This window comes from Pseudophryne corroboree, chromosome 2, assembly GCF_028390025.1.
Source record: "Pseudophryne corroboree isolate aPseCor3 chromosome 2, aPseCor3.hap2, whole genome shotgun sequence".
NCBI classification, from domain to species: Eukaryota; Metazoa; Chordata; class Amphibia; order Anura; family Myobatrachidae; genus Pseudophryne; species Pseudophryne corroboree.
In genome coordinates, this window is record NC_086445.1 from 786,979,570 (window position 1) to 786,992,860 (window position 13,291).

Below are 13,291 nucleotides of genomic sequence, written 5' to 3' on the forward strand. Positions count from 1 at the left end.
TTTTTTATTTTTTCAAGTACGTGGATTACAAAAGGATTTACCGAGGAGCCGAAAACACTGGATTATGTGAGTATCATTTTTTCTACAGGTACACCATGGATTCTACTGGAGAAGAGGACCGACCTGCGTGGGAACATAAGGTAAGTATGTGTATATGGAGGTGTGGATGGATGTATTAAAGTTATACTTTCAAGGTGTGTGTGTAATGTCTTTATTGGGGTATTTTTTTAGTAGTAGTACTGCAGGTACCAGCGGGCCCATTTTTCCGCCGCATGCTGGTACTTGTGGTTCTCCAAGTACCAGCTTGCGGGGGAGGCTTGCTGGGCCTTGTAGTACTGCTACTAAAAACAATATCAAACACTTATCACAAAGGCTATCAGCCCCCCATCCGCAGCCCATTGGATGGGGGCGACAGCCTCGGGCTTCACCCCTGGCCCTTGGGTGGCTGGGGGGGGGACCCCTTGATTGAAGGGGTCCCCACTCTCCCAGGGTACCCCGGCCAGGGGTGACTAGTTGGATATTTATGCCACGGCCGCAAGGCACTGTATAAAAGTGACCCCGGCTGTGGCATTATCTGTCCAGCTAGTGGAGCCCGGTGCTGGTTTCAAAAATACGGGGGACCCCTACTCTTTTTGTTCCCCGTATTTTTGGAACCAGGACCAGGCGCAGAGCTCGATGCTGGTTGCTTAAATATGGGGGAACCCCTGTCCATTTTTTCCCCATATTTCTGCAACCAGGATCGGCTCAAAGAGCCCGAGGCTGGTTTGCCTTAGGAGGGGGGACCCCACGCAATTTTTTTTCTGAAAATTTATAACATTTCTTCCCCCTTCCCACTGAAAAACATGCACGGATCTCATGGATCCGTGCATGCCTATACAAACACGGGATAAAAAAGCAGGTCTGTTTTTTTTTAGCACTTTTTCACGATTTGTATTTTATCACGGCAGTGTTTGGCTATTGTCGGCAGTGTTTGTGTTTTGCACTTTTTAGTAAATTCCCGATTTCTACCAAATTGCAGGCGTATTTGACCGATGGTGTATTGATTCGTGATTTTTTCCTAGGACTTCCAAAATATTACGAATGCCCTCATCACTGCCGTGATTTTTGCTTAGTAAATTACCGAGATGACACTTTGAAGAAAAAACGGCATCTCGGTCAAAATCGGGACCTTAGTAAATTTACCCCGTAGTATGCAAAAAAATGCGCAAACGCTGCTTTTTCCACAACACGAAATATAGTAGCTATTCAATTACTTGTAGGCAATAATTCTCTATAGGGGTTATCATGAATTTCTCTCCACCTATTCTGAGCAGGTGAAAAGGTAAGGGAAAACCTTTTTTTAGGTAAAAATGTTGGGAATGGGTTCAGAACCCCTTGGACACCCCTGTTAATGACTAATTAGGCACTTTGAAGTATTTTATTTCTTTTAATTAGCCAATAATAATAAGATGTCAGTTTTGGGGTGAAAAAGTGCAAAGTGATGGAAATTGGGGTACAAGGTATGGGACGGGTAAATGAGGTGCTTTATGAGTGGGACAAATGTTTTTAGGCTTGCAGGTGGAAGTAAATGGTAATTTTTGCAAGATTTTTAAAAGTGCCTTTAATTGACCCAAACATACTGTATAAAAAAATGTAACTGAAATTTAATGAGAGCATTTATTTTACACAAAAAAGTTAACCTTTTATAATTTTTATCAAGTAATTCTGAAAAATTGCAGCCATTTAACACATTTAAAGTCCCCAAAATCTTTTTATTATGCCCTCTGATATACTTCTACTGTATACTGTTATCCTGTGTCATGCATTTTTTGGAGTACAGGCTGAAAAGTGGGGGAACCTGCACTTTTCACTGGTTAACACATCTTAGGTCATCCGTTTTCACGATTTTCTAATAGGATAGGTCGAAAAACGTCAGCACGCATACCCTTGATAAGCAGATTTTTGGGGCGATAGGTGTGATAACTTTACACATGATCGCATAGCACATTATCGCGGCTAATTGGATACCCCTCCATACTGTGAAAGACACTGATGGGGTATGATATAAACTTATCGACTAAATATCTGATTCTCTCCAACTGCTGGTTTTTTTTAATTTATCTTTACTGTACCTATAGGGGATTTCAGTTTCTTCTTTTTTGAAAGTCTTTATTGTAAATGAAATGTATTACAGTGGGACCTTTATCCCGCTGCTGTAAATGGTAGTGATCTCATGGCATTCACTGCATAATTTTTTTTTTTTTAAAAAGGCGTAGCAAGGAATTCAGTACGATGGCCTATGGAATGATTGGGTGAAGGCACTTCACAAGCAGTATCCAATTTTCCTTTACATTTCTATGGTATCTGGATGAAAGATTGACAATGTATGGGTCGACAGTCAATAGGTCAACACCATATGGTCGACATGCATTAGATCGACAGGTACAAAAAGGTTGTCATACTGTATACAAAAGGTCGACAGATGAAAGGTTGATAGTACTTAAGATCGACAGATTCAACAAGTTGATGCAAAAATGGTTGACACTTTTTTGGTTAGGGTTAGGCACCAAGGAGGATGGTTAGGGTCAGGGGCGTATCCAGAACTTTGTTGGCCCCATAGCAACATTTTGAAGGGGCCCCCATACCAATGCTTCTAGAGAGATACTTCTCTGCAGCAGTTGTTCATTTTATGCCCTATAATAGTGCCCTAGTTCATTTTCTGAACCACAGTCGAGCCTTATTTAATGTTATGCCCCATAGTAGTGCCCTAATTTCTTTTATGAATCATAGTAGTGCTTAAGTTGACCCTATGTCACATTTCAGAGCTGCCAGTACACATTATGCCCCACAGTATCCCCAATTCACATTGTGCCTCATTACAGTGACCCTGTTCATATTATATAACATTAAAATGCCCTCCAGTTCATTTTATATCACACTACAATGAGCAGGTCCAGGGGCATACCTAGATATATCGCAAGACCCAAGAAAAAAGTTTGAAGGACCCCTACGTACCACACAATTGTGAAAAATGCATATAACACATGTAACTTCGACAGGGAAGGCGGGCCCCTCTCAGCTCTGGGCACCATAGCAGCTGCACTACCTGCACCTATGGTAGCTACGCCCTTGGTTAGGGTTAGATTTGGGTTATAATATATAAAAAAAAATAAGAATTTACTTACCGATAATTCTATTTCTCATAGTCCGTAGTGGATGCTGGGGACTCCGTAAGGACCATGGGGAATAGCGGCTCCGCAGGAGACTGGGCACATCTAAAGAAAGCTTTAGGACTATCTGGTGTGCACTGGCTCCTCCCCCCATGACCCTCCTCCAAGCCTCAGTTAGGATACTGTGCCCGGACGAGCGTACACAATAAGGAAGGATTTTGAATCCCGGGTAAGACTCATACCAGCCACACCAATCACACCGTATAACCTGTGATCTGAACCCAGTTAACAGCATGATAAGAGAGGAGCCTCTGAAAGATGGCTCACAACAATAATAACCCGATTTTTGTAACAATAACTATGTACAAGTATTGCAGACAATCCGCACTTGGGATGGGCGCCCAGCATCCACTACGGACTATGAGAAATAGAATTATCGGTAAGTAAATTCTTATTTTCTCTAACGTCCTAAGTGGATGCTGGGGACTCCGTAAGGACCATGGGGATTATACCAAAGCTCCCAAACGGGCGGGAGAGTGCGGATGACTCTGCAGCACCAAATGAGAGAACTCCAGGTCCTCCTCAGCCAGGATATCAATTTTGTAGAATTTTACAAACGTATTTGCTCCTGACCAAGTAGCTGCTCTGCAAAGTTGTAAAGCCGAGACCCCTCGGGCAGCCGCCCAAGATGAGCCCACCTTCCTTGTGGAGTGGGCATTTACAGATTTTTGGCTGTGGCAGGCCTGCCACAGAATGTGCAAGCTGAATTGTACTACAAATCCAACGAGCAATAGTCTGCTTAGAAGCAGGAGCACCCAGCTTGTTGGGTGCATACAGGATAAACAGCGAGGCAGATTTCCTGACTCCAGCCGTCCTGGAAACATATATTTTCAGGGCACTGACAACGTCTAGCAACTTGGAGGCCTCCAAGTCCCTAGTAGCCGCAGGCACCACAAATAGGTTGGTTCAGGTGAAACGCTGAAACCACCTTGGGGGGAAACTGAGGACGAGTCCTCAATTCCGCCCTGTCCGAATGGAAAATCAGATAAGGGCTTTTTCAGGATAAAGCCGCCAATTCTGACACGCGCCTGGCCCAGGCCAGGGCCAACAGCATGACCACTTTTCATGTGAGATATTTTAACTCCACAGATTTAAATGGTTCAAACCAATGTGACTTTTGGAACCCAAAACTACATTGAGATCCCAAAGTGCCACTGGAGGCACAAAAGGAGGCTGTATATGCAGTACCCCTTTTACAACGTCTGAACTTCAGGGACTGAAGCTAGTTCTTTTTTGGAAGAAAATTGACAGGGCCGAAATTTGAACCTTAATGGACCCCAATTTCAGGCCCATAGACACTCCTGTTTGCAGGAAATGTAGGAATCGACCCAGTTGAATTTCCTCCGTCGGGCCTTACTGGCCTCGCACCACGCAACATATTTTCGCCAATTGCGGTAATAATGTTTTTGCGGTTACATCCTTCCTGGCTTTGATCAGGATAGGGATGACTTCATCCGGAATGCCTTTTTTCCTTCAGGATCCGGCGTTCAACCGCCATGCCGTCAAACGCAGCCGCGGTAAGTCTTGGAACAGACAGGGTCCTTGCTGGAGCAGGTCCCTTCTTAGAGGTAGAGGCCACGGATCCTCCGTGAGCATCTCTTGAAGTTCCGGTTACCAAGTCCTTCTTGGCCAATCCGGAACCACGAATATAGTGTTTACTCCTCTCCATCTTATCAATCTCAGTACCTTGGGTATGAGAGGCAGAGGAGGGAACACATACCCTGACTGGTACACCCACTGTGTTACCAGAGCGTCTACAGCTTATTGCCTGAGGGTCCCTGGACCTGGCGCAATACCTGTCGAGTTTTTAATCATGTGGAAGACTTCTGGGTGAAGTCCCCACTCTCCCGGGGTGGAGGTAGTGCTGAGGAAGTCTGCTTCCCAGTTGTCCACTCCCGGAATGAATACTGCTGACAGTGCTATCACATGATTTTCCGCCCAGCGAAGAATCCTTGCAGCTTCTGCCATTGCCCTCCTGCTTCTTGTGCCACCCTGTCTGTTTACGTGGGTGACTGCCGTGATGTTGTCCGACTGGATCAACACCGGCTGACCTTGAAGCAGAGGTCTTGCTAAGCTTAGAGCATTGTAAATGTCCCTTAGCTTCAGGATATTTATGTGAAGTGATGTCTCCAGGCTTGACCATAAGCCCTGGATATTCCTTCCCTGTGTGACTGCTCCCCAGCCTCGCAGGCTGGCATCCGTGGTCACCAGGACCCAGTCCTGAATGCCTAATCTGCGGCCCTCTAGGAGATGAGCACTCTGCAACCACCACAGGAGGGACACCCTTGTCCTTGGTGACAGGGTTATCCGCTGATGCATCTGAAGATGCGACCCGGACCAATTGTCCAGCAGGTCCCACTGGAAAGTTCTTGCGTGGAATCTGCCGAATGGGATTGCTTCGTAGGAAGCCACCATTTTACTCAGAACCCTTGTGCATTGATGCACTGAGACTTGGCTCCGTTTTAGGAGGTTCCTGACTAGCTCGGATAACTCCCTGGCTTTCTCCTCCGGGAGAAACACCTTTTTCTGGACTGTGTCCAGGATCATCCCTAGGAACAGAAGACACGTCGTCGGAACCAGGTGCGATTTTGGAATATTGAGAATCCAATCGTGCTGCCGCAACACTACCTGAGATAGTGCTCCACCGACCTCCAACTGTTCCCTGGATCTTACCCTTATCAGGGAATTGACCAAGTAAGGGATAACTAAAATTCACTTCCTTCGAAGGAATATCATTACTTCGGCCATTACCTTGGTAAAGACCCGGGGTGCCGTGGACCATCCATACGGCAGCGTCTGAACTGATAGTGACAGTTCTGTACCATAAACCTGAGGTACCCTTGGTGAGAAGGGTAAATTATTGACATGAAGGTAAGCATCCTTGATGTCCCGAGACATCATGTAGTCCCCTTCTTCCAGGTTCGCAATCACTGCTCTGAGTGACTCAATCTTGAATTTGAACCTCTGTATGTAAGTGTTCAAAGATTTTAGATTTAGAATCGGTCTCACCGAGCCGTCTGGCTTCGGTACCACAACAGTGTGGAATAATACCCCGTTCCCTGTTGCAGGAGGGGTATCTTGATTATCACCTGCTGGGAATACAGCTTGTGAATGGCTTCCAAAACTGTCTCCCTGTCAGAAGGAGACATCGGTAAAGCCGACTTTAGGAAACGGCGAGGGGGAGACGTCTCGAATTCTAATTTGTACCCCTGAGATATCACCTGAAGGATCCAGGGGTCTACTTGCGAGTGAGCCCACTGCGCGCTGAAATTCATTGAGACGGGCCCCCCACCGTGCCTGATTCTGCTTGTAAAGCCCCAGCGTATACTGAGGGCTTGGCAGAGGCGGGAGAGGGTTTCTGTTCCTGGGAACTGGCTGATTTCTGCAGCCTTTTTCCTCTCCCTCTGTCACGGGGCAGAAATGAGGAACCTTTTGCCCGCTTGTCCACGAAAAGACTGCGCCTGATAATACGGCGTCTTCTCATGTTGAGAGGCGACCTGGGGTACAAACGTGGAATTCCCAGCTGTTGCCGTGGCCACCAGGTCTGAAAGACCGACCCCAAATAACTCCTCTTAATAAAGCAATACTTCCAAATGCCGTTTGGAATACGCATCACCTGACCACTGACGTGTCCATAACTCTCTACTGGTAGAAATGGACAACGCGTTTAGACTTGATGCCAGTCGGCAATTATTCCGCTGTGCATCACGCATATATAGAAATGCATCTTTTAAATGCTCTATAGGCAAAAATATACTGTCCCTATCTAGGGTATCAATATTTTCAGTCAGGGAATCCGACCACGTCAACCCAGCACTGCACATCCAGGCTGAGGCGATTGCTGGTCGCAGTATAACACCAGTATGTGTGTAAATACCTTTTAGGATACCCTCCTGCTTTCTATCAGCAGGATCCTTAAGGGCGGCCATCTCAGGCGAAGGTAGAGCCCTTACAAGCGTGTGAGCGCTTTATCCACCCTAGGGGGTGTTTCCCAACGCACCCTAACCTCTGGCGGGAAAGGATATAATGCCAATAACATTTAGAAATTATCAGTTGTTATCGGGGGAAACCCACGCATCATCACACACACCTCATTTAATTTCTCAGATTCAGGAAAACTACAGGTAGTTTTTCCTCACCGAACATAATACCCCTTTTTTGGTGGTACTCGTATTATCAGAAATGTGTAAAACATTTTTCATTGCCTCAATCATGTAACGTGTGGCCCTACTGGAAGTCACATTCGTCTCTTCACCGTCGACACTGGAGTCAGTATCCGTGTCGGCGTCTATATCTGCCATCTGAGGTAACGGGCGCTTTAGAGCCCCTGACGGCCTATGAGACGTCTGGACAGGCACAAGCTGAGTAGCCGGCTGTCTCATGTCAACCACTGTCTTTTATACAGAGCTGACACTGTCACGTAATTCCTTTCAACAGTTCATCCACACAGGTGTCGACCCCCTAGGGGGTGACATCACTATTACAGGCAATCTGCTCCGTCTCCACATCATTTTTCTCCTCATACATGTCGACACAAAAGTACCGACATACAGCACACACACAGGGAATGCTCTGATAGAGGACAGGACCCCACTAGCCCTTTGGGGAGACAGAGGGAGAGTTTGCCAGCACACACCAGAGCACTATATATATATACAGGGATAACCTTATATAAGTGTTTTTCCCCTTATAGCTGCTGTATAGTTAATACTGCGCCTAATTAGTGCCCCCCTCTCTTTTTTTAACCCTTTCTGTAGTGTAGTGACTGCAGGGGAGAGACAGGGAGCTTCCCTCCAACGGAGCTGTGAGGGAAAATGGCGCCAGTGTGCTGAGGAGATAGGCTCCGCCCCTTTATCGGCGGCCTTATCCCCCGTTTTTCTATGTATTTTGGCAGGGGTTAAATGCATCCATATAGCCCAGGAGCTATATGTGATGCATTTTTTTGCCATCCAAGGTGTTTTTATTGCGTCTCAGGGCGCCCCCACCCAGCGCCCTGCACCCTCAGTGACCGAAGTGTGAAGTGTGCTGAGAGCAATGGCGCACAGCTGCAGTGCTGTGCGCTACCTTGTTGAAGACAGGACGTCTTCTGCCGCCGATTTTCCGGACCTCTTCTGCCTTCTGGCTCTGTAAGGGGGCCGGCGGCGCGGCTCTGGGACCCATCCAAGCTGGGCCTGTGATCGTCCCTCTGGAGCTAATGTCCAGTAGCCTAAGAAGCCCAATCCACTCTGCACGCAGGTGAGTTCGCTTCTTCTCCCCTTAGTCCCTCGATGCAGTGAGCCTGTTGCCAGCAGGTCTCACTGAAAATAAAAAACCTAAACTAAAACTTTCACTAAGAAGCTCAGGAGAGCCCCTAGTGTGCACCCTTCTCGTTCGGGCACAGAGATCTAACTGAGGCTTGGAGGAGGGTCATGGGGGGAGGAGCCAGTGCACACCAGATAGTCCTAAAGCTTTCTTTAGATGTGCCCAGTCTCCTGCGGAGCCGCTATTCCCCATGGTCCTTACGGAGTCCCCAGCATCCACTTAGGACGTTAGAGAAACAATGTGTTGACCATTTTTGTGTCAACCATTTTTATGTCTGCCTTTTGAAGCTGTTGACCTTGAGCACTATCTACCTTTTGTACCTTTCAACCTAATGCATGTTGACCTATTGAGTGTTGACCTATACATTGTTGATATATTAATCCGCACTCTATCTGTATGATAAAATTAGCAACATTTGTGTCCCATAATAGACGGTTAAGTGCACACGGTGATGTCCGATGCACATCTTAGTGCACTAAATTCCCCTTTATGTCTCAATGGTTGGCAGCATGTGAGTGCTCTGCTAATAAGCCAAGTGCCATGGACCCATAAGATACCACTTACACCCTTTTAAATTTTCTGTTCTGAAAGTGGGTGTGGTATGAGTTGCCGGCGGCCAGCGTACCGGCGCCGGGATCCCGATGGCTGGCTTGCCGACAGTGGGGCGAGTGCAAATGAGCCACTTGCGGGCTCGCTGCGCGCGCCACGCTATATTTTCTCCCTCCATGGGGGTCGTGGACCCCCAAGAGGGAGAAAAGGTGTCGGAATGCCGGTTGTCGGGATTCCAGCGCTGGTATACTGTGCGCCGGGATCCCAACAGCCGGTATACTGAATACCACCCCTAAAAGTAACATGGGCGATAACTAGTGATGTGCACCGGACATTTTTCGGGTTTTGTGTTTTGGTTTTGGATTCGGTTCCGCGGCCGTGTTTTGGATTCGGACGCGTTTTGGCAAAACCTCCCTGAAATTTTTTTGTCGGATTCGGGTGTGTTTTAGATTTGGGTATTTTTTTACAAAAAACCCTCAAAAACAGCTTAAATCATAGAATTTGGGGGTAATTTTGATCCCATAGTATTATTAACCTCAATAACCATAATTTCCACTCATTTCCAGTCTATTCTGAACACCTCACACCTCACAATATTATTTTTAGTCCCAAAATTTGCACCAAGGTCGCTGAATGACTAAGCTAAGCGACCCAAGTGGCCGACACAAACACCTGGCCCATCTAGGAGTGGCACTGCAGTGTCAGACAGGATGGCACTTCAAAAAATAGTCCCCAAACAGCACATGATGCAAAGAAAAAAGAGGTGCACCAAGGTCGCTGTGTGACTAAGCTAAGTGACCCAAGTGGCCGACACAAACACCTGGCCCATCTAGGAGTGGCACTGCAGTGTCAGACAGGATGGCAGATTTAAAAAATAGTCCCCAAACAGCACATGATGCAAAGAAAAAAAGAGGTGCACCAAGGTCGCTGTGTGACTAAGCTAAGCGACCCAAGTGGCCGACACAAACACCTGGCCCATCTAGGAGTGGCACTGCAGTGTCAGACACGATGGCAGATTTAAAAAATAGTCCCCAAACAGCACATGATGCAAAGAAAAAAAAGAGGTGCAATGAGGTAGCTGTGTGGCTAAGCTAAGCGACCCAAGTGGCCAACACAAACACCTGGCCCATCTAGGAGTGGCACTGCAGTGTCAGACAGGATGGCAGATTTAAAAAATAGTCCCCAAACAGCACATGATGCAAAGAAAAAAAGAGGTGCAATGAAGTAGCTGTGTGGCTAAGCTAAGTGACCCAAGTGGCCGACACAAACACCTGGCCCATCTAGGAGTGGCACTGCAGTTTTCTAACGAGAGGATGAGTGCTTCCATCCTCATGTGAATCTGAACCACTAGCCATGAACATAGGCCAGGGCCTCAGCCGTTCCTTGCCACTTCGTGTCGTAAATGGCATATTGGCAAGTTTACGCTTCTCATCAGACGCTTTTAATTTTGATTTTTGGGTCATTTTACTGAACTTTTGTTTTTTGGATTTTACATGCTCTCTACTATGACATTGGGCATCCGCCTTGGCAGACGACGTTGATGGCATTTCAACGTCTCGGCCATGACTAGTGGCAGCAGCTTCAGCATGAGGTGGAAGTGGATCTTGATCTTTCCCTATTTTACCCTCCACATTTTTGTTCTCCATTTTTTAATGTGTGGAATTATATGCCAGTAATATATCAATAGCAATGGCCTACTGTACCGTACTGCTATATATTATATACTGGTGGTCAGCAAAATTATGCACTGTCCTCCTACTACTGCGCACAACAACTAAAATGCACCACAGGTATGGATGGATAGTATACTTGACGACACAGAGGTAGGTAGAGCAGTGGACTACTGTACCGTACTGCTATATATTATATACTGGTGGTCAGCAAAATTATGCACTGTCCTCCTACTACTGCGCACAACAACTAAAATGCACCACAGGTATGGATGGATAGTATTCTTGACGACACAGAGGTAGGTAGAGCAGTGGACTACTGTACCGTACTGCTATATATTCTCTACTGGTGGTCAGCAAAATTATGCACTGTCCTCCTACTACTGCGCAAAACTTAAATGCACCACAGGTATGGATGGATAGTATACTTGACGACCAGGGTCGGCTCCAGGCATGTTCGACTAGAGCGGCCGCGCGGGGCGCCACTCTTATAGGGCGCCGCACGCTGCGGCCGCCATATTCCTGCCTGGAGCCAGCCTTCAATCTGTGTGTCCCGGCCGCTTGTGTGCGCGCTATGCAGCGCGCTGTGTGGCGTCTGACGTTAGACGCCGGCGCCGCGCAGCGCGCATAGCGCGCAGACAGAATCGTTCATCCGTCCGCCCACCCGCCCGCGCCCACAGCAGTACTCCCCCCTCCCGACTCCCAGCACCGCAGTGTCAGTGACATGTAAGTTAAAATCTGGCACTGTGGGGTCGTTTATGTTTCTGGCACTGTGGGGGCATATCTGCACTGTGGGGGCATTATGTTTCTGGCACTGTGGGGGCATATCTGCACTGTGGGGGCATTATGTTTCTGGCACTGTGGGGGCATATCTGTACTGTGGGGGCATTATGTTTCTGGCACTGTGGGGGCATATCTGCACTGTGGGGGCATTATGTTTCTGGCACTGTGGGGGCATATCTGCACTGTGGGGGCATTTATGTTTCTGGCACTGTGGGGGCATATCTGCACTGTGGGGCATTTATGTTTCTGGCACTGTAAGGGCATATCTGCACTGTGGGGGCATTATGTTTCTGGCACTGTGGGGGCATTTATGTTTCTGGCACTGTGAGGGCATATCTGCACTGTGGGGGCATTTATGTTTCTGGCACTGTGGGGGCATATCTGCACTGTGGGGGCATTATGTATCTGGCACTGTGGGGGCATATCTGCACTGTGGGGGCATTATGTTTCTGGCACTGTGGGGGCATATCTGCACTGTGGGGGCATTTATGTTTCTGGCACTGTGGGGGCATATCTGCACTGTGGGGGCATTTATGTTTCTGGCACTGTGGGGGCATATCTGCACTGTGGGGGCATTTATGTTTCTGGCACTGTGGGGGCATATCTGAACTGTGGGGGCTTTTATGTTTTGTGGCACGGCGGGCATTTATTTATCTGGCACTGTGGGGGCATTTATGTTTTGTGGCACTGGGGGCATTTATGTATCTGGCACTGTGGGGTCACTGATTTATCTGGCACTGTGGGGTCATTGATGCATCTGGCACTGTGGGGGCACTTATGTATCTGGCATTGTGGGGGCATTTATGTATCTGGCACTGGGGGCATATCTGCACTGTGTGGCCATTTATGTATCTGGCACTGCTGGGGGGCATGTCACGTGTAGCTGGCACTGCTGGGGGGCATGTCACATGTAGCTGGCACTGCTGGGGGGCATATCATGTAGTGTATCTACTAGGCGTCTGTGGCTAGGCAATGTGTCTAACGTGCGCTGCCTGGCGCAAAGTGTCTAATGTGCTCTGCCTGGCGCAAAGTGTCTAATGTGCTCTGTCTGGCGCAAAGTGTCTAACGTGCTCTGCCTGGCGCAAAGTGTCTAACGTGCTCTGCCTGGCGCAAAGTGTATAGGAGGTTCTACCTGGTGCAATGTGTATTAGCTGCACTACTATGTGGTGTAATGCGAATTGCCACTATTCTGTGGTCATGCACCTTCCCCACGAAGCAACGCCCCTAAATTTTTGCTGCGCACCTTCGGCGCGCCCTGTCCCTGCTTCCGCATGTGGGTGGAGGAGCACCAAGCATTACAGTATGTACATCATTTTGCTCTCCTTACTTAAAAATGTGCCCTCCTTGTGATCAGCACCCTGCTCTAAAACGTGAACACTATCATGTGTAGCTGGCACTGCTGGGGGGCCTATTGTGTGTAGCTGGCACTGTTGTGGGGCATGTCATGTGTAGCTGGCACTGCTGCGGGGCATGTCGTGTAGCTGGCACTGCTGCGGGGCATGTCATGTGTTGCTGGCACTGCTGCGGGGCATGTCATGTGTTGCTGGCACTGCTGCGGGGCATGTCATGTGTAGCTGGCACTACACTGGAGACATTGTGTGTAAGCAACACTACTGTGGCTGTTCTGCATAAGGCTGCTAATTGTGTGCATAGAGGGGGTGTGAAAAAATATATTTATTTATAGTTTAATAATATGAAGTTACGAGACCACACCCACTTTCCCAGGAGGCCACGCCCACTTTCCCCGAAGCGCGCGCGCATAGGGGTTGGGGGGCGCTT

The 13,291-nt window shown here is 47.9% G+C and overlaps 1 protein-coding gene across 1 annotated transcript in view; it reads left to right on the forward strand.

The window, feature by feature from the left end:
• The window catches only part of CLCN4 (chloride voltage-gated channel 4), a 186,897-nt gene that overhangs the window by 140,979 nt on the left and 32,627 nt on the right, over nucleotides 1–13,291 (forward strand). The window lies entirely within an intron of this gene.